We start from the raw sequence: 26,469 nt of genomic DNA, 5'->3' as shown, positions 1-26,469 counted from the left end.
GTATTTTATACAGTGATCTTTAGAAGTTCAAATTGACATCTATTCCTTAAAACCATGACCAAACATAAAACAGCACCAGGGCCTTCACCTTGAGCTACTCCACCAGCCCTTTTTTGTGATGGGTATTTTTGAAATAGGGTCTCACAAACTATTTGCCCAGGCTGGCTTCAAACCACGATCCTCCTGATGTCTGCCTCCTGAGTAACTAGGATTAGAGGTGTGAGCCACCAGCGCCCTGCAAATTGTTTCTTAAAAGCGTCAAAAAGTAAATAGTGTAGCCTTGTGGACTACGGTCTCTATGGTAATTAATGAACTTTGTCACTGAAGTGTAAAAGCAGCCACAGACAATACAGGAAAAAAAACTGTGGCTGTGTTTTACTAAAACTTTATTGGCACAGTTTGCCAATCCACATTATCTTTCTAGTGTCTCACCAGATGTCTGGTGTCCTGATGAGGTCTCTCAATTGTGGCTGGGCCAGAGTTCCAACCTCCCCCAGCCATACACCTCTAGAACCTCCAATCCACTATCAATACTGCAGAGACCACGTGAAAATCCTTCCAGGCTTCCCTCAAAATGGAAAGTCCCAGCCCTCTGCCAAGAATTCACAAGGGACTCACCTACACACATTTGGGAGCCTCATTCATACAGCTTCCTCTTTTCTGCCCTACCCTGAAAATTTTAGCTCAAACTCCAAGCTCTGTCTCCTCAGCATGGTTAGGTGACCATGCTCTATCTGGACTACAACTCCACAAATTGTCCTCTGGCAGAGAGCAGGAGCAATCAAGGAGCTTATGAATTTCAAGATTAGACTTGTGCTGCCTGTTTCTTAGCCCAAAAAAGTTACTTTACATATTTTGTCTTGTTTCATGGCTGTTTATGGCAAAAAAAAAAAAAAAAAAAAAGTTGCTCCATCTTACCCTGAAGTAGAAGTCCTTGTAAATAAGTACTCTAGTTTCTACTACAGATCAAGACTTCAACTGAGCCAGGGACCAGTGCCTCACCCCTGTAATCCTAGCTCCCCAGAAGGTAGAGATCAGTAGGATCACAGTTCGAAGCCAGTCCAGGTGAACAGTTTGCAAGACCCTAGCTCAAAAAAAAAAAAAAAATCACAAAAAAAAGCTGGTGGAGTGGCTCAAGGTGTAGGCCCTGATTTCAAACACTACTACAGCAAAAAAAGAAAAAAAGACTTCACCTGAGGTACAATTAAGTATGAATGATAAGGTGAGAATAAGTGCCCATTCATTCATTCATCATCCATACAGCCATCTATCCAACAAATATCAAGAATCCACATGTACCAGAAAAGTGTTGATATTGTGTATTCTAGCCTCAGTATTAACACAGCCTAAAGCGGGGCTGTAGCACGCTCTACTAATCACATGGATTTGAAGTAAGGGTTAAATATGAGAAAATGCATGTAAAAGCACTAGAAAAGCACTACAGAAGTATGTCAGTTTTGTTGTGACAACAGTCACACCCTTTAATAAAGCATAAGAAGTTCTCTGTGCATACTTTTCCAATGGAAGAAACAAAATGCAAAGGCTGTCTACAAAAGACACGAAGCATGCGTATGCTAGAGCACCTGCATGCTGGGGAAGGAGGATTCCAGATGTGAAATCACCAAGGGAACAGAGTGCATAAAAAGAAGTGACAGGATGGGTATTTACCACACAAATGTTGGCGATAAACTGAACAAATAACAGAGTATCATTTAGGTGAAGCACTTTTTTAAAATTTTAAATCGGTACAGAAAAAATTATTTTAAATGATTACAGAATGCTTTAATACAAATTTCTTTAGATTAAACTTGTAGTATATGGTTTTATTCTAGCTAGTCTAAAGTTAAACAATAGAAATAGTTTATAATATAAATAATATATTTATGTAACATCCTTTAATAATTTGGTGGTTTTCAAAGGTCACACTCATTTATCACAGTGAATGAAATATATAATATATAATATGCTAAATAAATAAATAAAGAGTAAGTCATCTAACAAATGCGTAGGCTGATGAGAGTCTCGGAAAATCCATACTAACCCGAAATTCAAGAACAGATTTGAGGTCTGAGATATAGTTCAGTGGTACAGCACTCACCTGACATGTGAACAACCCTGAGTTCAATGCAAAGACCAGATGTGAATCCAGTTTTTAACATAGGCTTATTTTCTATTGGGAGGGGGACTAGGAATGAGCAATTTTTTGTGTGTATGTGTATGCGTGTGTATATACATGTACATATATGTACGTTCTAAAACACTCCTCTGATTTCATTTTCTTAAACTGTCTTTTTCCTTCTCTGCTGTTCTATCACTACAATCTCAGGCCTTTTTAAATGTCAGATGTAGTGTTAACAGATATTGGCATATAAAAATAAGAAAATGAAAAATCAATTCTTCACTTTTTTTTTTTTTCCCCATACAAGATCTCACATCTAGGTTGTCCGCAGACTCACTATGTAGGCCAGGTTTGCTTGAAGCTCACAATCCTCCTGTCACAACTTCGTGAGTGCTGGATTATAGGCATTCACTACCACACCTGGTTGCCAGTTATTTCTTAGAAGACACAAAAATGAGACTATATTAAAATTAAGAACTATTAAGGACTATATATTAAAATTAAGAACTTCCAGTCATCAAAAAACACCCTAAAGAAAGTGAAAATAAGCTGGGCATCAGAAGTTCATGCCTATAATCCTAGCTACTTAGGAGGCAGAGATCAGGAAGATCGTGGTTTGAAGCCTGCCTGGCAAATTGTTCAGGAGACCCTATCTCAAAAATACCCAACATTAAAAAAAGAGGCTGGTGGAATGGCTCAAGTGGTAGCACACCTGCTTAGCAAGCGTGAGGCCCAAAGTTCAAACCCCGGTACAACCCCCCCCCCCAAAAAAAGGAGGAAAATTAAAATACAACTCACAAACTTTATATTTTAGAATATAAACATCCAACAAAAGTTAAGAAAAGCACAAACAACCAGGAAGGGAGGGGGAAAGGAATGGACAAGCATTTTTAAAAAGAGAAAACAGGGCCAACGAAGCTAGAAGAAAAATTATTATCAAAAATGACCAATACAAGCTGAGCATGGTGGTACACACCTGTAATAGTTACTCAGGAGGCAGATGCAGCCTAGACAGACAGTGAAACTCTACTTATCAAAAACAAAATACAAACAAAAGGGGTAAGGGTATGGCTCAAGTGGGTGGGCACTTGCCTAGTATATTGGTGGCCCTGGGTTCAATCTCCAGTATCATACTGCAAAAAAATAAATAAATAAAATTTAAAAAGTGACCAACACAATAAAAATGAAATACCATTCTATATCCATTTGGACTACAAAAATTTTAAAAGTCTGACAATATCAAGAACTGGAAAGGATATAAATCCACAGAGAACTGTTTTTTTCATTGTAGTTGGAGAAAAATGGTCATCTTTCAACAAACTGAATGATCCTATACTCTGTTGTGCAGGAATTTTACACCTTGGTAAACAGCAAGAGAAATTTACACCTGTACAGGAGACATGTACTAGAATGTTCATAGCAAAACTCACAGTAGGAAAACATGCTGGTGCCCATAACACAGAAGAATAACTACATACGTTAACATAATGGATTATTATTCAGGAAAATAAATGAACCACAATGATGTGCAAAAGAATAAAACTTAGCAATACTGAATTAAATAAAAATGCTAAGTCCCAATGATTACATTATAGAATGACATTCTTTTGTAAATAAATAAAGCATTTTTTCTAATACATAAACATGTGAGAAAGCTATACAAAAACAGAAAGCAAGAAAATGATGAGCACAGAACTCAGATTGAATTTTATAGAGAAGGCATGAAGATGAGATGGAGCCAGGTATGGTCGATCATGCCTGTAATCCCACCTACTCAGGAAGTAGAGATGGGAGGATTATGGTTCCACAGACAAAGGCCCAGACAAAAAATTAAAATGAGACCCTTTCTAAAAAACAAACTGTGCATGGAGGCACACACCTAATTCCATCTAGGCAGAAGGCAAGGTAGGATTCACCATCCCCTGAGCAAAACCGAGGAGACCCTATCTGAAAAACAAAGTAAAGCAAAAAGGGCTGGGGGTGTAGCTCAAGTAGCAGAACACTTGCCTATCAGGTGAGAGACCCTGAATTCAAACCCTAGTACTAAAAAAAAAAAAAAAAAAAAAAAACTTAAAATGAGGGTTTTCCTAACAACTCAGTACTTATAAATATATATATTTTTTCAACACTTCAGGAGAAAATAAGACTATATAAAAAGAACTTACTGTAATGAATCTTAATTACTGCATTTTATAATTTCCAAATAATATTGTATTTATAGGATTGTACAATCACCTACCTACCTTTTAATAGAGGTTCATGAGGAGTATGCATAAATAACTGATAAGCACTCATGACAAATGATTCTCATATGTAAACAGGGTCCCCTTTTCTGAATTTCTAGCGTGAAACAAACTTCAAACTTCTATAATGATCCATTTATTAGCTGCAAAGGCTTTAAATTATCTCACTATCTGAGTGATATATATTAAGCCAAAGAGAGACAGAAACACAAGGGAAAGAACAAGCAATGCTAACAGTGATGTGAAAAATAGTCTCAGTTATTTAAGTATTATTATTCACTTTTCAAACACTCCCAGATCTCTTTTGCTTTCCTAAAATAGATCCTTCACATCACTATCAAGGATATTACCTCCAAATAAGCAGTATAAAAGACATTAAAGACACTCTAGAAACAGGAACATTTCCTACCTGCATTATCAGGAGACAGGCAGCAAAACAACTAGTGAATAAATCTGAGTTTCACATAAACATTCCTATGAAGCATCATACAAAGTATTCTTATAAAGCATTACACAAAATAAATTCAGTATCACAAACAATTCGGTGTGGTTCAAAGCCTCAACAGCTGACAAATGGAAGTACATAAATTAAAAAACTCTTACAAGGACTGGAGGTGTGGCTCAAGCAATAGAGCTCCTACTGTACAAGCACAAAGCCCTGAGTTCAAACCCCAGTCCCACCAAAACAAAACAAAACAGAAAACCTCTTACAAGATCATGCAACTAGTAAACAGCAGAAATTAAACGCAAATTCAGGTCTCCTGACTAGATTTCTATTCATAGAAAACTAAAGGAAAAGACAGATTATAAATCAGGAAATCTGGGCTATAGTGTTGGAATGGCCATTCACAGCCATAAGGGCCTTTCCCCTGATTCTGTGGATTCTGTTCCTAATAATAATACCTCCTGCCCAATATGCTCCTCAACACAATTCTGATGATGAACTGATGGAAACAGTTTGAAAAGTACAGTCTTAAATAGACAACGGAGATTACCCTTCCAACCTAACCAATGTCCAACTTGAGGAACAGCAATGCAATACTATGAACTTTTGACTGGTATTTTCTCAGTCTGCAAGAAACTCTGCAATTCAAGAATTTGAACTTGACTAAATCTCAATTATGCAGAGGGTATAACTGATAAATGGGAAAGTACAATCACAAGTTCATTATCTAAGCACAACAGTTTACTAAAACAGGAAGAGAACTAAATTCCCTCATCCTAAAAAGGTCTCCCCAATATCCCTAATAATAATAATGGCCCAGAATTTATATGCCTTATTTCATCTAATCCTAAAAAACCCTCTTATCAGACCACCTATCTTCAGAGAAAGGGCTTTCTATGACTCATGCTATAAAGCTTCCGCCACAAAAATTGACCCATATCTTGAGAGCCAGCTCAAATGCCAGCTGTCCAGGAGGACTTCTCTCATACAATCCCAAATGTAAAACTAATTCTCTTCCTTCTTTCTTTTCAAAGCACTGTTTTATTTCCTTCTGGTGATACCTATAGCTACTAATATTCATACAGGTATGAACCAGCAAATATGAAAATCTGTAACATTATGAATCTGGACATGCATATATACATGTACATGGATATGTAGATACATATATCCATACAGATGTGTGCATAAGGACATACCATATGTGTAAAATCCTGGCTAATTTTAAAAAACAAATGTTTTACTTTAAAGTCTAGACATACAGGTCACATAACACTTTCTGATATTCAAATTTTAGCACCTATTCCTTGTCTCTGTCATTAAAATCAGAGACCTTGGCTGGCAGAATATTTTAAGTGTCAGAATGCCTGCCCACCAAGTGTGAGGCCCTGAGTTCAAACTCCAGTACCATCAAAATAATAATAATAATAATCAGAGATCTTGGTCTGCGCAGTGATTTCTATCATGCTTGCATTAGTGGCTTTGAGCAAGCATGTAATATCTCCGAGAAAGATCTTCTCAGGTCTTAATTCTTCACGGTTGGAGTCAGAGTAGGTACCTAAGTCATGCCAATCTCAGAATTTACTATCTAGTTAACAAATATTTAACACCAAATTATAAAAACTCAATATATAGAGTACTAGTAATATTTGAAAATTTCATTAGTAAGAAGGCCCCAGCTTCCAAGTGAGAGTCCAGATTCTTTTCTTTCCAAAGTACAAAGTTAGTTCTACTCCCACTTCCCAATAACAATGAAAGACAGGATTTCATAAATCTGATTTCTCATCTGCTAGAAATTATATTCAACCATGCTTACTCAATAACCTATCTACTCAGAGAAATAAGATGTTTAACCCTTGGATGAAACCTTTCAAAATACCATCCTTTTGGGGGTGAATCTAACTAAGATATATTGTAAGCACTTTTATAAATGTTGCAATGTATACCTAGTACAACTATAATATGCTAATAAGTATTTTTAAAATACCATTCATAACTTTTTACACCCTCCACCCTCACAATACACTCAGCTTAGACAATGCCTCTCTCCTTAGAAAGTGTTCCCTGATCTTGACCTTCACTTCTACTCCCTTGTCAATCCTTTGCCTAGTTCAGAATCAATTAGGTAGCCCTTCCATATGCTCCCTTTGAATTGGTTTTGTCTTATGTTGTACCACTTACTACTCTAACTATACCTTCCTTGATGGCTGGATCCCTTGTATATATCACAGTGCCTAGATAGTAAGCTCTCAAATATTTATCAAATAAATAAATGACTGATGATGACCCAGTTATGACTCCTGATACTTCAGGTAAGGAATATGTACAAGTCCTCATCATTCTCTATAATTGTAGCACAGCTAGACTCATAACTTACAACATAGTCAGGTCACAGGGGTCTCTCTCTATCCAGATGTGCTATTACCATGGCTGATGAGAAGCAAATTCAAGCTTGTAAGAGTGAGCTTCAACTGAGATGGTGAGCACAAGTCATCCTCAAGGTGCTCTACATCCAAATAATTCACTTAAAGGAATTGTTCATATAAACAGCAAACAGCACTACTGTATCACATACAATTAGGAGACTAATTTTCTAAATCGACAAGTAAGCCCTTATTTTTTGATCTCCCATGTTCTCTGGAGTGTACAAGACACTTTATACAAATCATGGAACTTAATATTTATGTTAACGCTACAAAGTTAGCATCATATCATTCATCACCATTTTAAGGATTAGGAACAGAAACTCAGATGATTAAGTAACTTGTACAAAGGCACAAAGGAGCAAATCTACAATTTGAACTGTTATATGCCAAAATCTATGATCTCTATACTGAAGTGCCCTTAAGTAAAAGATGCTCACCTTATCTACCCCACAAGGTGTTATGAAGCAATAAAAAATTGAGCTAAGGTATTAGGTAACCTTAAAATGTAAGGTTAGTCTTTCTACTTAGTATCATTTATAAATACAAAAAACCCAAAAGATAAAAGCAACTTCAAGAATCAGTGTCACACACAGGTTACTCCAGAGGCACCTACACACCCATGTTTATTGCAGCACTATTCACAATAGCCAAGTTATGGAAACAGCCAAGATGCCCCACCACTGACGAATGGATCAAAAAAATGCGATATCTATACACAATGGAATTTTATGCAGCCATGAAGAACTAAATGTTATCATTCGCTGGTAAATGGATGGAAGTGGAGAACATCATTCTGAGTGAGGTTAGCCTGGCCCAAAAGACCAAACGTCGTATGTTCTCCCTTATATGCGAACATTAGATCAAGGGCAAAATACAACAAGGGGATTGGACTTTGAGCACATGATAAAAGCGAGAGCACACAAGGGAGGGGTGAGGATAGGTAAGACACCTAAAAAATTAGCTAGCATTTGTTGCCCTCAACACAGAGAAACTAAAGCAGATACCTTAAAAGCAACTGAGGCCAATAGGAAAAGGGGACCAGGAACTAGAGAAAAGGTTAGATCAAAAAGAATTAACCTAGAAGGTAACACACACGCACAGGAAATTAATGTGAGTCAACTCCCTGTATAGCTATCCTTATCTCAACTAGCAAAAACCCTTGTTCCTTCCTATTATTGCTTATACTCTCTCTTCAACAAAATTAGAGATAAGGGCAAAATAGTTTCTGCTGGGTAGTGGGGGGGGGAGAGGGAGGGGGCAGAGTGGGTGGTAAGGGAGGGGGTGGGGGCAGGGGGGAGAAATGACCCAAGCATTGTATGCACATATGAATAATAAAACAGTAAAAAAATTTTAAAAATTAAAGAAGCTAAAAAAAAAAAAGAATCAGTGTCACAATGAGTACGTTATATAACCCTAAATGATGCTGTCATATGAAAATTTAAGTACTGCTAGAAACTGGGCTTTTTCAAAAGAAAGTTTTCAAAACAGTGGAATACAGTATAATCTGACCATCTGTTAATAATATGGTTAAAGGTTAAAAAAGCACATCAGAAAGAAAAAAGTATCTTATTCCAACAATAACTGACCAAACGCAAAGATTTCAATTTATAAGATATGCAAAGAATATGGAAAACAAATAGGAAAAATGAGATAGCATTTAAAGGAATTATTTTGTTAAGTTACCAATTAAAACAAGGCTCAAATCAGTAATTAGACCACAGAAGATCTGAAATACAATCTAAAAAACCAGCACCATGTATTTAGTTCCTCTAGATTTAAAGCATGTCCACTGAAAGGCAAACTCTAGTGAAATCATTCCAATCAATTCAAATCTAAGGGATTCTTAATAAACAGGCACCAGATAAAGCTAAAAGTCTCTTAGAATTACAACTAGCCACTTTGTTAGGTTATTTTCCCCAAAGGCATTTGATTTAATGTTAAAAGAAATATGAAAGTGGGATCCATTCTTAAATTACTTCCCATTGTCCTTTACTGCTGACATTTGAAGACGCTGATATTTCAATATTGCAAATCCATACTGACTTTTCTGCCACGTTTGCTTTTCAACTTCTTAAACATTAATGAGCCTTCACTTAAACGCATTTCTTGTCTATCAGTCCTTCCATGGCTATATTCAATTTCCCTTGGAATAAAATTTTAACAAAGACAGTTTTTATTGTTTATACATATGATGGAAACTTAGTTAGCATCCTCCGATTACACATAATTTCCTGAAGAGACCAAATTAAACAGTGCCCACAGGTAATGTTTTTAAATTCAACATAATTCCTACATCTTTCCTCTGGCATCTCTAGAGCTTCCTTCTATGAGACACTGGCTCAGAGCAGATTCAACTAATTGTTTTTACTTCAGATTATTTTTTCTTGTCTCTCTTTGTTTTTTTCCTTCAGTACTGGGGTTTGAACTCAGGGTCTACACCTTGAGCCACTGCACCAGCCCTTTTTTGTGAAGGGTTTTTTTTTGAGATAGGGTCTCTCAAACTATTTGCCAGGGCTGGCTTCAAGCCATGATTCTCCTGATCACTACCCTCTTGAGTAACTAGGATTACAGGTGTGAGCTACAGGCACCTGGCTTTACTTCAGATTCTTACCATAAAATGTTTTCTTCAAATGTGGTATCTATACACAATGGAATTTTATGCAGCCATGAAGAAGAACGAAATGTTATCATTCGCTGGTAAATGGATGGAATTGGAGAACATCATTCTGAGTGAGGTTAGCCTGGCCCAAAAGACCAAAAATCGTATGTTCTCCCTCATATGTGGACATTAGATCAAGGGCAAACACAACAAGGGGATTGGGCTATGAGCACATGATAAAAGCGAGAGCACACAAAAGGAAGGGGTGAGGATAGGTAAGACATCTAAAAAACTAGCTAGCATTTGTTGCCCTTAACACAGAGAAACTAAAGCAGATACCTTAAAGCAACTGAGGCCAATAGGAAAAGGGGAACAGGTACTAGAGAAAAGGTTAGATCAAAAAGAATTAACCTAGAAGGTAACACCCACGCACAGGAAATCAATGTGAGTCAATGCCCTGTATAGCTATGCTTATCTCAACCAGCAAAAACCCTTGTTCCTTCCTATTATTGCTTATACTCTCTCTACAACAAAATTAGAAATAAGGGCAAAATAGTTTCTGCTGGGTATTGGGGGGGGGGAGAGGGAGGGGGCGGAGTGGGTGGTAAGGGAGGGGGTGGGGGCAGGGGGGAGAAATGAACCAAGCCTTGTATGCACATATGAATAATAAAAGAAAAATGAAAAAAATAAATAAATAAAATAAAATAAAATGTTTTCTTCAAGGTTACCTCCCCCTAGTCCCCGCAACATCTTTTTTTGGTGGTACTAGGGTTTGAACTCAGGTCCTCACTTAAGCCATGCCTTCATCCCTTCTTCACTATTATTTTTATTGATAAAACAAATTAACTGACAAGTGAACTAGGAATAAGTAATATGTTACAAAAAATGATTCAATGGGGAAATAACCTAAGTGAATTACACAGTTATTTATACAGTAAATATAACTTCAAAGGTTTTACATTCCCAGTTAGGTACAGAGGTATGAAAATACAATTTGGTTAATAATGTATATTCTAATTACATTTTTTGTTATGTTGGTCTCTCTTAAACTAAAACAGTCTCTGTTTTGTTTTTATTTTTTCCTGTCAGTTACTTTTTTTAAGAGACCAGGCCAACTCTTTCACAGAATTGTCCACATTCTGACTTCTCTGATTTTTCCCCATTTCTACCAATTATGTAATCAACAGGTGATGTTGCATAGTTCTTATGGCATTAAGTCAGGGAGTACTTAATGTCAGCTTATTGATCCTAATTTCAATCACCTGGTTAATAAGATGGTAAATGCCAAACTTCCATATTGTAAAATGATTTCCTTTCTGTAAGTAGTAAGTAATCTATGATATGATTCTTTGAAACTATGTGCACATCCTGTTTCCCAACAACCTAACAGTTTTAGCATTCGTTGATAATTCTTGCTTTAACCAAAGTATTACACTTAAGTATGCAAAAAGGGTGATTTCCTAGTTATAGCTTTGCTTTTAGATGTATTACCTTGCCTTCGTCTGCAAAGAACTCCACCTCTTTCTTTCTCTTTCCCTTTCTCCATCTCTCTCACAATGGGCTCACAGTTGGCTTAAGGTTGCTTATTTGTTTTTGACTCCATGTCTACTACCATCATTATTTGTGATGCTCAAGTTGTCTAAAATTTCATCAGTGGTAAACTTCACAAGTGAGCTCCTGAGGGGACATGTACCACTACTGTTTGAAAGCATCCTTGCTTTTTGACACATCACAGACCACTGCCAATCATAATCCAGAAAAACACAATCCTGAGAGCCATAATTCCAAATCTTGAAAGATCAAATTCTCAGTTCTTTGGGAGACTACATACTTGATAGCAACTCATCAAGGTTTGTTTGTCGAGGGGCGTGGGGGTGGAGTGAGGAGTGAGTGTTTTGGTTTTGTAAAACTGGGGTTCCAATCCAGGACCTGTGCATGCTAGCCAAGCACTCTACCACTGAGCTGAGCTACACTCCCAGCCTCCCACAGATATTTTTCATCAATCTCATTGACAGACTTCAGTTGAATGATCACTCCAGGCTAAGCTAAAAGTCCAATGTGCTATCTATTGCTCAACTAGGATACACAATTATTCTCTGAATAGGACTCCAACTGCCCAGGAAAGAGGAGCAAGAGGTGACTAAGGAGAATGCATCAAATTAAAAAGTTTCTGCACATCACCCAGATCCCAATAATTCATGCCTGTAATCCTAGCTCCTTGGGAGGCTGAGATGAGGAGCACTGCGGTTGAAGGCCATTCCAGGCAAATAATTCCTGAGACCTCATCTCTAAAAATAACCAGAGCAAAATATACTGGAGGTGTGGCTCAAGTGGTAGAGCACCTGCTTTGAAGCGTGAAGTCCTGAGTTCAAACTCCAGTCTCACCAAAAAGAAAAAAGAAAAAAAGTTTCTGCACATCAAAAGAAACAGTTACCAAAATCAAGAGTCAACCCACAAAATGGGACAAAATATTTGCCAGATAAAGGATTGATATTCAGAATATACAAAGAGCTCAAAAACTAAACATCAAAAGAACAAATAATCCAATTAATAAATGGATAAACAAATTGAATAGGCAGTTCTCAGAAGGAAACACAAATAGCTAAAAACAACACAAAGAAATGTTAACATTCTTAGCCACAATGGAAATGCAAATCAAAACTATGCTAATACTTCATCTCACTCCAGTCAGACTGGCAAATCTTCAAGAAAACAAACAAATGCTAATGAGGATGGGATGGGAGAAGGAGAAAGGGAAGCAACCCCCTCATACACTGTTGGTGGGAATGTACACAAGTACAACTACTATTAAAATCAGCATGGAAGTTCCTCAAAACACTAAAAATAAAACTACCTTATTACCCTGCCACACCACACTCTCTTGGGCATATACCCGAAGGAGTGCAAAATCAACATTTCAAGAGCAAGCTGGGAGCCAGCAGCTCACACCTGTAATCCTAGCTACTTGAGAGGCTGAGGTGGAGACCATCGAGTTTCGAAGCCAGACCAGGCAAATAGTTCAAGAGACTTCATCTCCAAATAACCAAACTAGCAGTGTGCCTAAAGCAGTAGAGTGCCTGCTTTGCAAGCATGAAGCCGAGTTCAAACTTCAGTACCACACCCCAAAAAAAAAAAAAACAAAAAACCAAGAGTGATGACTGCATACTCATGTTTATTGCAGCTCTATTCACAAAGCCAAACTGTAGAGTCAGCCAAGGTGTCTAACAGCCAATGAATGGATAAAGAAAATACAGTATATGTATATACCATGGAATATTACTCAACCATAAAGAAAAATTGAAATTATATCATTTTCAGAAAAATGGATGGAACTGGAGATTATCATGTTGAGTGAGATAAGCCAAATTCAAAATGCCAAGTATCAGATGTTCTCACTCATTTGTGGAACCTAGACCTAGATGATGATGATGATGATGGGACATGAATGTGAAAGGGGAAAGGTCTGAGGGTATCAACAGGAAGGAAGAGGGAGAAAAGAAACGATACTGAGGGAGGAAGAGGATCGAAGTATATTATTAATGTATGCTAATTCAAAAATATGACAGTACTCTTTACAAAACAGATTTAGGTTGTCAGGGTATTTCAGATAATGACAGTTATAAAGCTGGCTGCACACAATTACCAATCATGGTAATATAGTCATGTATTTTGCAATTTGACCTATTTCTTTACGAATACCGTTTATCTGCTCATAACTGTTACATCTATGTGAGGAAAGCAGTCTTTTCTATCAAAGTGTGTCGCCATCTTAGCTGCTTGCAGTTCCAGGTTCTTGTTCACTGAGCTCTGGAAATTACTACCTACCCACTCCCAAATTCCAAGTATAACATTAGCCAATTGCAAGCAGATTGTGAACCCAAACTCAACCAAGTAAAGAGGCAAGGCCCACTGCATCAAGAATAAAAATGAGAACCAATTGCCTGCTCCTTGAGCTTGCTATGCCCATGTGCCTGTGTACCCTTCTACAAAATTTACTTCTGCAGTAAATTCTGCTTTGCCAAGACAATTCTGTTTCTGTGTCTTCAATTGCAACCTCAATGGTCTTCAGGCGTCTTATTTCTAACATCTGTGAAACTGTTGTTAGTATGCCTTACCATCTATGCCTGCAAAAATATATTGTTGCCTACTTTATTAGGCAAAGTGGCCAATGCAGTGCTGTCATGTCATTGTATGTTTATCAAATAAATCCCTTTTAAAAATATAAGTAAAGGGCGGAGTGGGTGGTAAGGGAGGGAGTTGGGGGCAGGGGGGAGAAATGACACAAGCATTGTATGCACATATGAATAAAAAAATAAAAATTTAAAAATACATAAAATAAAATAAAAACATAAGTAAAATAAATGTACTTTAAAGGACTTTTAATCTTTGTTTTCTAGAATTACATTTTCTGGATTTTGATCTTTATGGAGTTTAAATTTAAGGGATTTCAGCATTTGGGATTATGGCATTTAGGAACAAAACCATCCCAGATTCAACACTTTTCTCGCCCCATACCTAGAGTCAGTCATTTCGCCAATGCTCCTTTTAGGGGGAATTAGGGGAAAATGGACACTACGTATGCTCACTTTTGCTGGTCATTACTACTTCTACCTTCCTTTTCAGTAGATACAGTAATTTTTTTTTTTTGGTGATTTTTTTTTGGTGGGTTGAACTCAGGGCCTCGCAGTTGCTAGGCAGGTGCTCTACCACTTAAACCAAGCCCCTCAGTGCTTCTCTTACTTTTAAAACCATGAGTTCATATGGATCATTCCAATTCCCACTTAACAAGATTTTTTTTGCATAACTTCTTGGTTTTATTTTCTTTTACTAAAAGCCTTGATTCTTAATATTAATTTATATTTATTGATGTGCTTTATAATTAATAAGAATTATCAGGACAGTTGATTACATTTTTGTGGGATAAGCTTTCAAATTCAAGAAACTTCATGCCACTTTCTAAATGTTTTAGATTTCTGACATAAGCAGAACCAAAAGCACTAGCAGAGAACAGCAATGCAGAAGAAAGGGGTATGCAGCCACCCAAGAGATATTATATGTAATGTAAAAATTCCACTCTTTCATTAATTATACTCTATATATTTCAAAATTCTGAACTTTGCAAGGCCACATAATAAAATATACAGAGAATGAGAAAGAAAACATCTACTCACATTTATGTATTAGTTCCAATCATTACAAAATAGATGTGAGACACATTTTATGAAGAAACTAAAACTAAGAGATTAAGTTGACCAAATTCACATTGATCCATGCCTTGTCTAATCTGTCTCCAATCATGGGCCCCGATCTTTTCTGTAACTCTTTCCTAAGAGTTGAGCACACCTTTAAACAAAGAGGAATTCCTCTCTTGCAGGACAGGACAGTTTTCTTTACCTTTCTTCCAATTCAGGAATTTAAAAGGGCTATTACCTATAGAATCACGTCAGATTCCACCTGACTTTAACCCAACCTTATCATCTGCTGTTTCCATCACTTCAAATTTCTACCAGATTAGCAAATTTTATTCCAAAAACTGCCAAGATTATTCTTGTCAACAGACATACTCTTTATTCATTTTCTTCATGCAACTTTACTGAACATTTACTATGTGTCCTATGTATCTGTATTTAGTACTAAGATGACAAAGCTAAAACATGAAATTTTACCTCAAAGAAATATGAAGGATAGTCTACGGCCATACCACCCTGAACGCGCCCGATCTCGTCTGATCTCGGAAGCTAAGCAGGGTCGGGCCTGGTTAGTACTTGGATGGGAGAAATATGAAGGATATACATAACTGATTACATAGACCCAAACAAGTATTACTCTGGGATACAAACTCTACTGAAAGCACGAAAGAAGACAGCAAAAAGAAGCAAGCAAATAGAACTTGCTTGTACTGCTAGTAAAAGAAAGTGGGAAAACTACTTTAGAAAACTTTTTGGCAGGCTCTCCTAAAGCTACACACACATAAGACCCATGACCTAGCAATTTCACACCATGTTACATACCTACAGAAACCAAAAGACATGCAAGAATGTTCACAGCAGCCACTTCCTATATTTGTCAAAAACTGGAAATACCTTATGTCCATCAATAGCAGAATGCAGGTTCTCAATAAAACAATGTGAAAGCAACAAATTCCTGCTATACACAAGAAAATGGATGACCCTCACAAATGCTGAAAAAAGAAACATGAACAAAACATTTAACAGGTAGCTTTAATTACAAAAATTTTGAAAACAGACAAAACTACTTGAAGTCGGGATAGTGGTTACCTAGTAGAGGGGGGCCATGCAGTGACTACAAGGAAGGCAAGAGAGTAGTTTCTGGGGTATTGGTTATATTCCAGTTCCTCTTCTGGGTACTGATCAAAAAGATGAGTTCAATTTATCAGGCTGTATGCACTTATGATTTATGTACTTTATTATACTCCAATAAAAAGTTTACTTACATAAAATGGACTGGAAAGAGGAGGGCAGCATTTATATTATGCTAAGTTGGAAGCACCTAGTAAGTTCTAGATATCCTATGGAAATTGTTTTATCTACTCACAACCACCTCTAGAGTTTGTAATCCATTCTGTCATTTCTTTTGGCAATCCTACATGTGAACCCCCTTTTCTATGTGTGGGAAATCCCCACCCTCAGAGGCAGAGCCCACCTCCAGATGATGATTCAAAAGTTAATGACCCAAAGATGCTGGATCCTCAATCAGCAGCTTCCACTAGTTACTAGAAAAAGCTCTACTTACTGTGTTCTAGCATGCCCTCAACAAGATGGCGTTCAAATTCCACGGTCTGGAACTAATGTTACTGGATACATAACTATTTTCTCTCCAACCCTCTAAGAGATTGTGAAACCAACTAGTACAATATTCTTAAGTTCCTCTGTCAGAGTCAGTTTCTGTTGCTTCCAACTAAAAATCCTGACTAACATTCCATTTGAAAGACTCACCACTTTGAAAAACAGTTTGGCAGGTTTTCATAAAGTTAAATTCACTTATTATAGAACCTAGCAATCCCACAACTAGGTTTAACCAAGAGAAATGAAGATGTTTACAACAGCTTTACTCTCAATGTCCAAAAGTTAGATAACCCAAAAATCCACCAACTAGCAAATGAATAAATTGTGGCAAATTCATACAGTAAAATATTACTGAGCAACAAAAAGAAATCAGTCCCTGATACATGCAATAACATGGATGAATCTCAAAAACATTAAGCTTAATAAAGTCTCCACTCAATAAAATGAGTCACACTTAAGACTCCATGTATATGACATTCTGGAACACACAAAAATCAAAATCAGATCAGAGGATGACAGAACAAAAGGGAAAAGGAAAGGGATGACTACAAAGAGGCCCAAGGGAATGTTTTGCAGTGATGGAAATATTCTATATCCTGATTCTGATGTGGTTACATGACTAAGTCCATCAAAATTAATAAAATTAAAATTAAAAAAAATTCATAGAACTGTACACACAAAAAGAGTGAATTTTACTGCAAAGTATGCACTGAGAAGGGATCTGTGAACAAAAAAATCCTTCCTCTCACAGAGTTTCAGCCTATCCAGGAGGGCAAGAAGAGAAAGCAAAATATGATAAACATCATAAATAAGTTGTAATCAATGAATATTAAGTGATAAGCAAAAATTTCAAAGTAGAGCAGAGTAAGAGGAATACAGAGTGTGAGAGGAGGGGACTGCAGAATTAAAGATAATTACAGTTAGCTTAATGGGTAAGTTTTGAGCAGATCTGAAAGAGGCTGAAGGACGTTTCAAGCAGAAGTAACATCAAGGGTGGCAGCATGGCTCAAGTTATAGAGCATCTGCCTGCCTGGAAAGCATGCAGGCCCTAAATCCAATCCCCAGTATTGCCCCCCACACCGCAAAAAAAAAAAAAGAAGAAGAGAAACATCAAGTATGAAGCCCAAATCTAAAGCATGCTTAACATGTTTGAAGAGCAGCAACAAGAAGAATGGAGAGAGCCAAGAAGATTAGTAGATGAAGAGAGAGGGTAATAAGGTCAGATGAAGAAGGCCTTGCTTACCTATAACAGTGTAAAATAGGGAACCAATGAAGAGTTTTGAGCAGAGAATGAATATGTGCTTATATATTTCTAAAGAACTATTCTGGCTATTGTGTTGAGCTAGACTGTTAGAGGCAAAGTGTGCATAGCAGGGGATCTGACCAGAAATCTATTACAGTGATCAAAGTGAGAGGTTATGAGACCAGGATGAAAGCAAGAGAGGAGATGGTGAGAAATTTTATGATTCTGCATATACTTTGAAGGTAAGACCAACAGGATTTCTTAGCAGACTGGATGTGAGATGTGAGAAAAAGTAGAGTGAAGGTTAACTTCACATTTATTGGCCTAAAGAACTGGTGGATGGCTTTGCCTTCATCAGAGATGGTGAGACTTATAAGGCAAAGCATCTTTTCAAAGAAAGAAAAGAAGATTGGTCTTAAATGTGGATTAGGTATTAGTGATTAGGCAGTTAGATACATGGCTTTGAAGGACAAATATATTTCAGCTAGCGATATTAACTTGGGAGCCAGTGTAAAAACAGTACTTGAAGATGTATAAATCTAGATAAGTTTCTCAAATGGGCACTGTGATTTTTAAAAGCAGAGGAGAAAGGAGAAACAACAAAGAAAACTAATAAGGACTCACTAATGAAACTGCTGGGGGGAGGAGGGGGAGGGGCACCACAAAGTAGAAAATTGACAATGCAGTACCTTGGAAGCCAAGAGTAAAAAGTGTATCAAGGAGGAATGAGTTAACCAACTGTGTTAAATGCTACTTATAGGTCAAACAAAATGATGACTAAGAATTGACTATTGAATTTAGGCACTCAGGCATTACTGATGACCTTGTCAAGGGCACTTTCAGTTGAGAAGAAGATAAAAGGCCTGATTCAAGTTGGCTTAAGCTAGAAGAAGATGGAGAAACCCCCAAACTTAAAACACAAAAATGTTCACAGCAGGGGGGTTGGGAGCTGTTTGTTTTTTGGCAATACTGGAGTTTGAACTCTGGTCCTTGAACTCGACTGGTGCAAACCAAGGAAAGGAAACATGAAAGGGAAGAGAAGGGAAGGGGAGGGAAGGGTTGGAAAGGGCAGGAGAGGGGAGGGGAGGGAAGGGGAAGGAAGAAGAAGGGAGGGGAGGTAAAACATTGTATTTAGGGAAACAAGCCAGACCCAAAAATCCACATACTGTATGATTCCATTTATGAAATGTCAGTACAGTCAAATCCTACAGAGATGGAAAGTTGGTAGTGGTTTTCAACACTGGGGGGAAAAGGAAATAGAAAGTGACTAAGGGGTTGGGGGGGGTAAAATATTCTGGAATTAGGGGTAATGGATATACAACTTTGGGACTATACTAAAAACCTCTGTATTATATGGTGAATTTTATGTTATAAGAATTACAACTAAATAAAAAAATGAAAGAACATGGGAGGAAAGAAATAAAACAATTGAACATACACAACTCTTTCTGGAAGTTTTACTACAAAAGAGGGCAAAAAAAAATGGAACAGTAGCTGGCAATTAAAGTAAAGTATTTTTAATGTGGGAAAACTAACACATTTATATGGTTCCAAACAAAGTACTGGTGATGCAGGAAAATTAAGGAGGATCCTGAAGCAAAACCCTAAAGTAATTGAAAGGGGATGCTATCTAGTGCACAAGTGAAGGGCTTGTCTTTAATAAAAGCACAGATAGTTCTACAGCAAGAGGAACAAAGGCAAAATGCATAGGTACAAAGGCCTTCAATTTTCTTTACATAAAGTAGGAAAGAAGATCATCAGTTGGATGAAAAATGGAAGAAAGTGTGTTATGTGTTTAAAAAGAAAAGACAAAAAGGCATGAAGTCAAAATCCAACCAGCCACCAGTTTCTCCAGGAAGTTGTCCCTGACCTCCACTCCATCCAAAATACTTATTCATCCCCTTCTTCTATGCTATTTCTGTACCCTGTTTTTATGTACAAAATTATTTATCACACTTGTAGCTAGAAACAATTTTCAATGGCAACCTAGTTTGTGACAGTCCCACACTTCCACTGGGACTTCTACCAGTAGAATTGTCATTTCTACCCCCACTTCACTCCATCCACAAAAGCAAGCTTCCAATGAATGATAAATATTGCATATGTGCTTCAAACCCCAGGCCCACCAAAAAAAATAAAAAAGAATGCAACATTACATATCTGCCCTCAAGCATGTCTGTGCCAGGGCTGTGCTAATCAGATTCTACCTCCCAAGAATATGGACATGAAATTAAGATTTAAAAAAAATTGTTATGTCAATGGCCAGGAACGAGTGGCTTACGCCTATAATCCTAGCTACTAGGGAGGCAGAGATCAGGAGAATCAAGGTTCAAGGCCCAGTTGGGCAAATAGTTCACAATACCCTATCTCAAAAATGCCCAACACAAAACCAAGGCTGGCAGAGTGATTCAAGTGGTAGAGCATCTGCCTGCATGAGGCCGAGTTCAAACCTATCATGAAAAAAAAAAGGTATGCCTATGTGTAGCTGAGAATTATTACACTATCAACTGCAGAAGCAGCCACACATATGTACTAAAAACAGGAAAAAGCAGATCTTCAAAGAGAAAAGAATGAAATGGATGAGAAAAGTAAAACAGTTAAGAAAAAGCAGCCCTGCAGGCCATCTAGTTCCTGGTTATAATCCTATCCAAAGTTCCTGGGAAGACAAATATATATTGTACATATATTAGTTGTAAAGGGGGATCTCATTGTGAAATTTTACATGTGTTTACAATGTATCTTAATTGGATTCACACCCTGCATTATTCTCCCTCATCCTCCCACACACACACTTACCTCTTTAGAGTACAACTGGTTTCTATTATTTGCAACTAAAAGGTCCAAATAAAACACCAATGCACTGTTTCCTTCTTACACCCTTATGCATTTTTCCTGTTTATCCTTACTACCATCATGAAGGAAAACACTGTATCTTCTTCATTTCTGTATCTGCAAGACTAGCATAGACCCTGAAAAATATCAGGTGCTCAATAAATGACTGCCATTCATGAAATACTTAACAGTGTGCATTTTACATATATAAATTTTAACAAAAAAGTATATGCAATATTGAACTTTAGCTAACTATAAAAATGTTGAAATGTTTAAGGGTAAACAGTAAAGATGTCTGCAACTTACTTTGAAATGCATCAAAAAATAAGATGGATTGAAAGATAATAAGATGGATAAATATGAAAAAAAGCAAATAAAACACAGAATCTAGGTCACATTAATTATAGAATATATGAGTGCTCACTACAAATCTTTAAATTTTTAATGTTTAAAATTTTTCATGGGGGGGGTGGCACAAACAATGTATACACTTATTAAGTAAATGTAAAAACGATAAAAGGAGAAAAAATTTTTTCATAATAAAAGTGGAAAAAAGTAACAGTAATATAGTAATGCATTGTCTTATATAAAAATAGTCTATATAAATAAACACTCATCCTAGGCTGGTGGAATGGCTCATGTGGTAGAGTGCCTAGCTAGCAAGCATGAGGCTGAATTCAAATCCCAGTACCACTACCCAAAAAAATCTGCAGACTGTGATTGTAACAACAGTATCATAATGTTGACTTCATCACATAACTAACATAACTAATATTAGCCAGGTGTGAGTGGCTTACACCTGTAATCCTAGCTACTCAGGAAGCAGAGAGGTTCACGATACTCAGGAGGGTCGTGGTTCAAGGCCATCCCAAGCAAACAGTTCATGAGACTCTACCTCAAAAATACCCAACACAAAAAGGACTGATGGATTGACTCAAGTGGTAGAGCACCTGCCTAGCAAGCGTGAGGCCAAGTTCAAACCCCAGTAATAAAAAAAAAAAAAAGAAAAGAAAAGAAAAAAGAAAACCACACACACATGCTACTATTGACTAATTTTATTGCCTTCTGCCTTAAAATGGAAATTCTACAGAACTCTAACAGTGATTTCCTTCCACTGGACAGTAGGTTTTTGTGTCCATCTTTCTTTTAAAGTAACAATAGTAAGGCACAATTAAAATACAAAATTAAATACTTCTACTTTCGTGCCTGCTTTAAGACTAGTTTTAGAAAAACATTCTAAAGTTAGAAAGGATAATTCAAATCAGTTTTCTATATCATAACCATTCATCAAAACAAAAGATTACAATGGCTCATACCTGTAATCTCAGCTACTCAGGAGGCAGAGACCCGAGTATTGTGGTTTGAGGCCAGACCAGGGAAAGTTCTTGAGACCCCTATCTCAAAGGAAAAGCAAGGACTTGGTGGTGCACGCCTGTCAACACAGCTATTCTGGAAGCTTTCTGAAAAGTAACTAAAGCAAAAAAGGGATTGGGGGCATGGCTCAAATAGTAGAGCAGAGGCCCTAAGTTCAAACCCCAGTACCATCAAAACAAAAGAAAAAGACTGGCAGCATTATAATGTTAACTTTCTCTTCACAAGACAAAAAAAAATCAGAGATAATCAAGACATCTAAAACAGATCAAAAAGGCTACTACAAGGAACTTTGTCTCTCAAAGAGAGAACTAAGGCCCAGAGAGATGAACTATCTTACCAAAGATGATCTAGTAATTTCTTAGCAAAGCTGGCTCAAACTCTGGACTCATTTAAGGCAAATACAGAGGCAATGACAGGACTTTAAAAATGAACTTGCCTGCATTCCTTGACTATGGCAGGCCAAATTTTACATGTAAAAAAAGTAAGTAACTCAAACCTATAGAAGTTGAAGGGCAAATCTTTTTTCCTAATCTATTTTTCAGTTTATACTTTTATTCAATATACATGTTAAAACTATTGACTACAGAAGATCTGGATAACTGTATTCTTACAAAAGCACTGAAAGAATGCTAGTCTGAATCGTATAAAGTTCCCAAGTAAGCTACAGAGAATTTATGACATAGCTACTGTACATTGATACTTTATCAGACAACTGAAAATCTAAAGGTACAACTTCAGCATAATGTCCTGTTATACTATAGAGCTATAGGTCATTAACCAGGCACAAAAAGAACAATATTTGGAGGATGGGGGATGGGGGATAGCTCACTGGTAGAATATTTGCCTAGCACTCTGGAGGGAATTTACCTGATCTCTTCCCATTCACAGCAAAACTAAATCTTTAGTTATGTCTAAAGAATAGTTTGTTATATAAAAGACAAATTGAAATCATATAATTTCTAACTACTAAAATTCAACTATACTAAGTCACCTCTTCTTCTGGAACAATTCAAGACAAAGTCCTCAGCAAGACTGGGTTCCAAGAAAAATAATCAAAAATATAAGAAAACTAGAATGAGCTTACTGCTTTTGTTATATGATTAATATAACATCTGTACAAATACATAACATTCTATCACAGTCCACAGCTTCCAACTTCTAAATCAGATTACCACCAACTCTGCAGTTGAAAATGCACTGCTAAGAACATTTCAATACCGATAGTGGCACACGTCTAGAAGCCCACCACTCAGGAGGCTGAAGCCAGAGGACCACTATTTTCAAGATTAGCCTGGGGTACTCAGCAAGACCCTGTTTCAAAAAACACACACACAAAAAAAGAAATAAAGTACTCAAAATACTAAAGCATGGCACCCTACTACCTAGTGTCAGCAAGGAGAATAGACTCCTCCAGCTGCTATAAAGCAGGAAATGTTCTCAACTTCTCAGGCAGCATGTACTAAAATGGCTTTTACCACATATTACTGCAAAATGTGTGAAATTGCTAGATGACTACTGTAATTCATAATAAATACACTAAGAAAAAACATAACTGACCTAATATCTTAATTCCATTTCTTTCTTTTTTTTTTTTTCCTGGTATGGGGTTTGAACTCAGGGTCTACACCTGAAGCCACTCCACCCGCCCTTTTTTGTGATAGGCTTTTTCAAGACAGGGTCTCACAAACTATTTGCCTGAGGTTAGCTTCAAACCACAATCCTCCTGATCTCTGCCTCCTCAATAGCTAGGATTACAGGTGTGAGCCAGCAGTGCCCAGCTTTTCCTATTCTATTTCTGTATTTATTTCCTTTGCTTATTTTACATGCCATTTTATCTCCTGGAAACAAGGCTATAAGGTGTAACTTCTAAGGAGTATGAAATCTCTGTTACCTGACATTCCATTAGCTGAGATGAGATATCTAAAGAATGATGTCATTTATGAATGTAATAATGACTGTGAAGCAATGAAAATTCTTCAAGTCCTTCCTGAATCTTTAAAATAAGATATTACACTGAACATCAGTTCAGTGTATGGAAGGATACAAGAGTAGTGACCACGGAGTATAAATATTGTTGGATATAATTTTCTGCCCACCCTCCAGAAGTGGTATTTTATACAAACTGTACTGACTTTGAATCCATGAGACCTAGATTTAAGTCCCAGCTCTGCAACTTCCTAGCTGTCTACTTCAATGTTTAACCTCTCAAGTCTCGGTTCTCCCATTTACAATAGGAATACCACCAATTGCTTATCTACTGACTTACGTGACAGAACCGTTACAAGGATCAATGGTTGAATGTGTGCAGTAATACTTCACAAACTGTAGCAGTGGACTGTTCGAGCATTTCTACTGAAATCCATAGTATTACAACTGTGGCAGAGACTGCTAACTCCACCAAAATCCAACATCCATTACTTCCCAAGAGAATTATGGGATAAGGCTCCCATCTTCAGATCCTTCAACTGAAAATATACTCCCAAGAACACTTCAAAGATGATGAAATACTCAAAAAAACTACAAGTTTCCAGTGCCCTTGTACAGAATAACACATAAAAGATAAAATTTCCAATATAACAGTTTCCCAAAAAGAAGCATTATCTGAGGAGTCATTAAAGCACAGTAGATAATAGGGTAAGCCCTGAAGTCAGATAACCTGGGTTCCCTGTTCTACCACTTGCTAATTGTGTAATTTTAGGACAGGAGGCTAACCTGTGTGCCACATCTGTAAAGCAGGAATAGGAAAAGCAATACTCACCTCACTGAAGTGTAGTGATGTTTAAATGAAAAAAAAAAAAATTTCATGGTTTAAAGACGCTTAGCAGAATACTTGGCACATAGCACTTAGTAAATATTAAGCTTTTCTTATTAAAATTACAAAATCCAAATTGTGATACTGCACAATTTCACTAAGCTAATCATGTATCAACAAGACCAGAATGCTTTCAAAGATTCTCTCTGACCTACTTGGTGGTGCAATTAAATGGAGGTTCCCCTAAAGACAGACACAGCCATCTATATAACTGCCAATAACTAAAGAAGACAGATGCATAAAAGTAGCATGATCCAGGATCTAGCTACTTACAAAACCATTATAGTGAACAAGAGAAAACAGTGCATTGTACTAGGATAACTCTATTTCAGCATGAACTGTATAGGACTCTAAAAACTTCATCCTAGAATTCCACATGTGCACATGAATTTATAAATAGTTACGATCCAAATAATCTAAAGATGTGAAGGGAGACTACTCAAGGAAATTTCAGAAATTTGCCTGCCTTTCTAACAGTATATCTGCTGCATTAAATAAAAGAGTGTCATTATTTATATATACATGACAGAAAAGTCACAACAGACATTAAACCTAGATCTATCATAAAAAAATTCAATTTTTTAAAAGGCACCCCCAAAATAAATTCTATGCTACAATGCCATCCAGAGAGCAGGCACAAGGTTCAGTAAGTTGTACAAATAGAAAGGTAAATTAAATTACAACATTACAGAAGTTTCAGAATGAGAATCCTTAAATGTTACTAAAGATTTCCTCAGCAGTGACAGTCATATTTGTGTCTTTTTGCCTCTAAAAATAAAGAGTACATAAAATAAATGTTTTCTTAGTATGGAACTGTCTATTTTGTTTTCCCTGGGTTAAACAGTAAGTCTCACTGACACAATGAGTCCTATCTCAATGACAAAACCTATTCTGGCTACATTTGTCCTTGTACCACAAATTTAGGCACCAGAGCATAGATAGAATTCTTATATTTTTCTCTAATGTCTTATGACAAAGACTTATCACTGAAAACAAAAAGTGCTGAAGGACAAGGACTGTCATCCCATTTCGCTATACTATTCTTTTAACAGAAGGAGAATAACAATAATGATATCATCTATAATTTATTAAAAGCTGAGCACTGAATTAGGAGCTATCCATAAGTAATTTTTTAAAGAAAGATATGTAATATTTGATAAATGTAAATTGGTAAATGAAATGTTTGAATTTATAAAATGTTAATAAAGTGAGTATCTACAAACCGGTACATGACATACAAACTAGTACAATACTATTACTGTTGAAGCTGCCCATATAATTTTATCATCACAGTAGCCCTATAAAGCAGGTACAGATATGCCCCAAGGAGGATACAAGCTCAAACATGTCAAGTGACTCATCTGAGGTCACAAAGCTATTAAACCAGAGTCTCAATCAAATCAGGTCTTCTGACCAAAAAGTTCATTTTCTTTCCATACCTTATTCTATTTTCTCAAACCCTAATTCCCCCAAAAAACCCTCTTCAACTACCATAACTTACATTTATTATTCTTTTTTACTTCACTTTTCATAAAATTTCAATGAAAGCAAGGCCTATATTTTATACTCT

General features: G+C 36.7%; 1 protein-coding gene across 3 annotated transcripts in view; it reads right to left on the bottom strand.

The window, feature by feature from the left end:
• The window catches only part of Strbp (spermatid perinuclear RNA binding protein), a 131,006-nt gene that overhangs the window by 78,884 nt on the left and 25,653 nt on the right, over positions 1-26,469 (bottom strand). Inside the window, exon 1 of one of the 3 annotated variants that reach the window (XM_074051063.1) lies at positions 2,457-2,546. The exons of the other annotated variants lie outside the window; for them this stretch is intronic. The gene's annotated coding sequence lies outside the window, so the exon portion shown is untranslated. Of the gene's footprint in view, positions 1-2,456; positions 2,547-26,469 lie in introns of those variants that run through there. 3 annotated transcript variants of the gene reach the window in all.

This window comes from Castor canadensis, chromosome 13 (genome assembly GCF_047511655.1).
Source record: "Castor canadensis chromosome 13, mCasCan1.hap1v2, whole genome shotgun sequence".
Taxonomy (NCBI): Eukaryota; Metazoa; Chordata; class Mammalia; order Rodentia; family Castoridae; genus Castor; species Castor canadensis.
The sequence above is the reverse complement of the archived record's forward strand: the minus strand, read 5'-3'. Positions and strand labels throughout refer to the sequence as shown.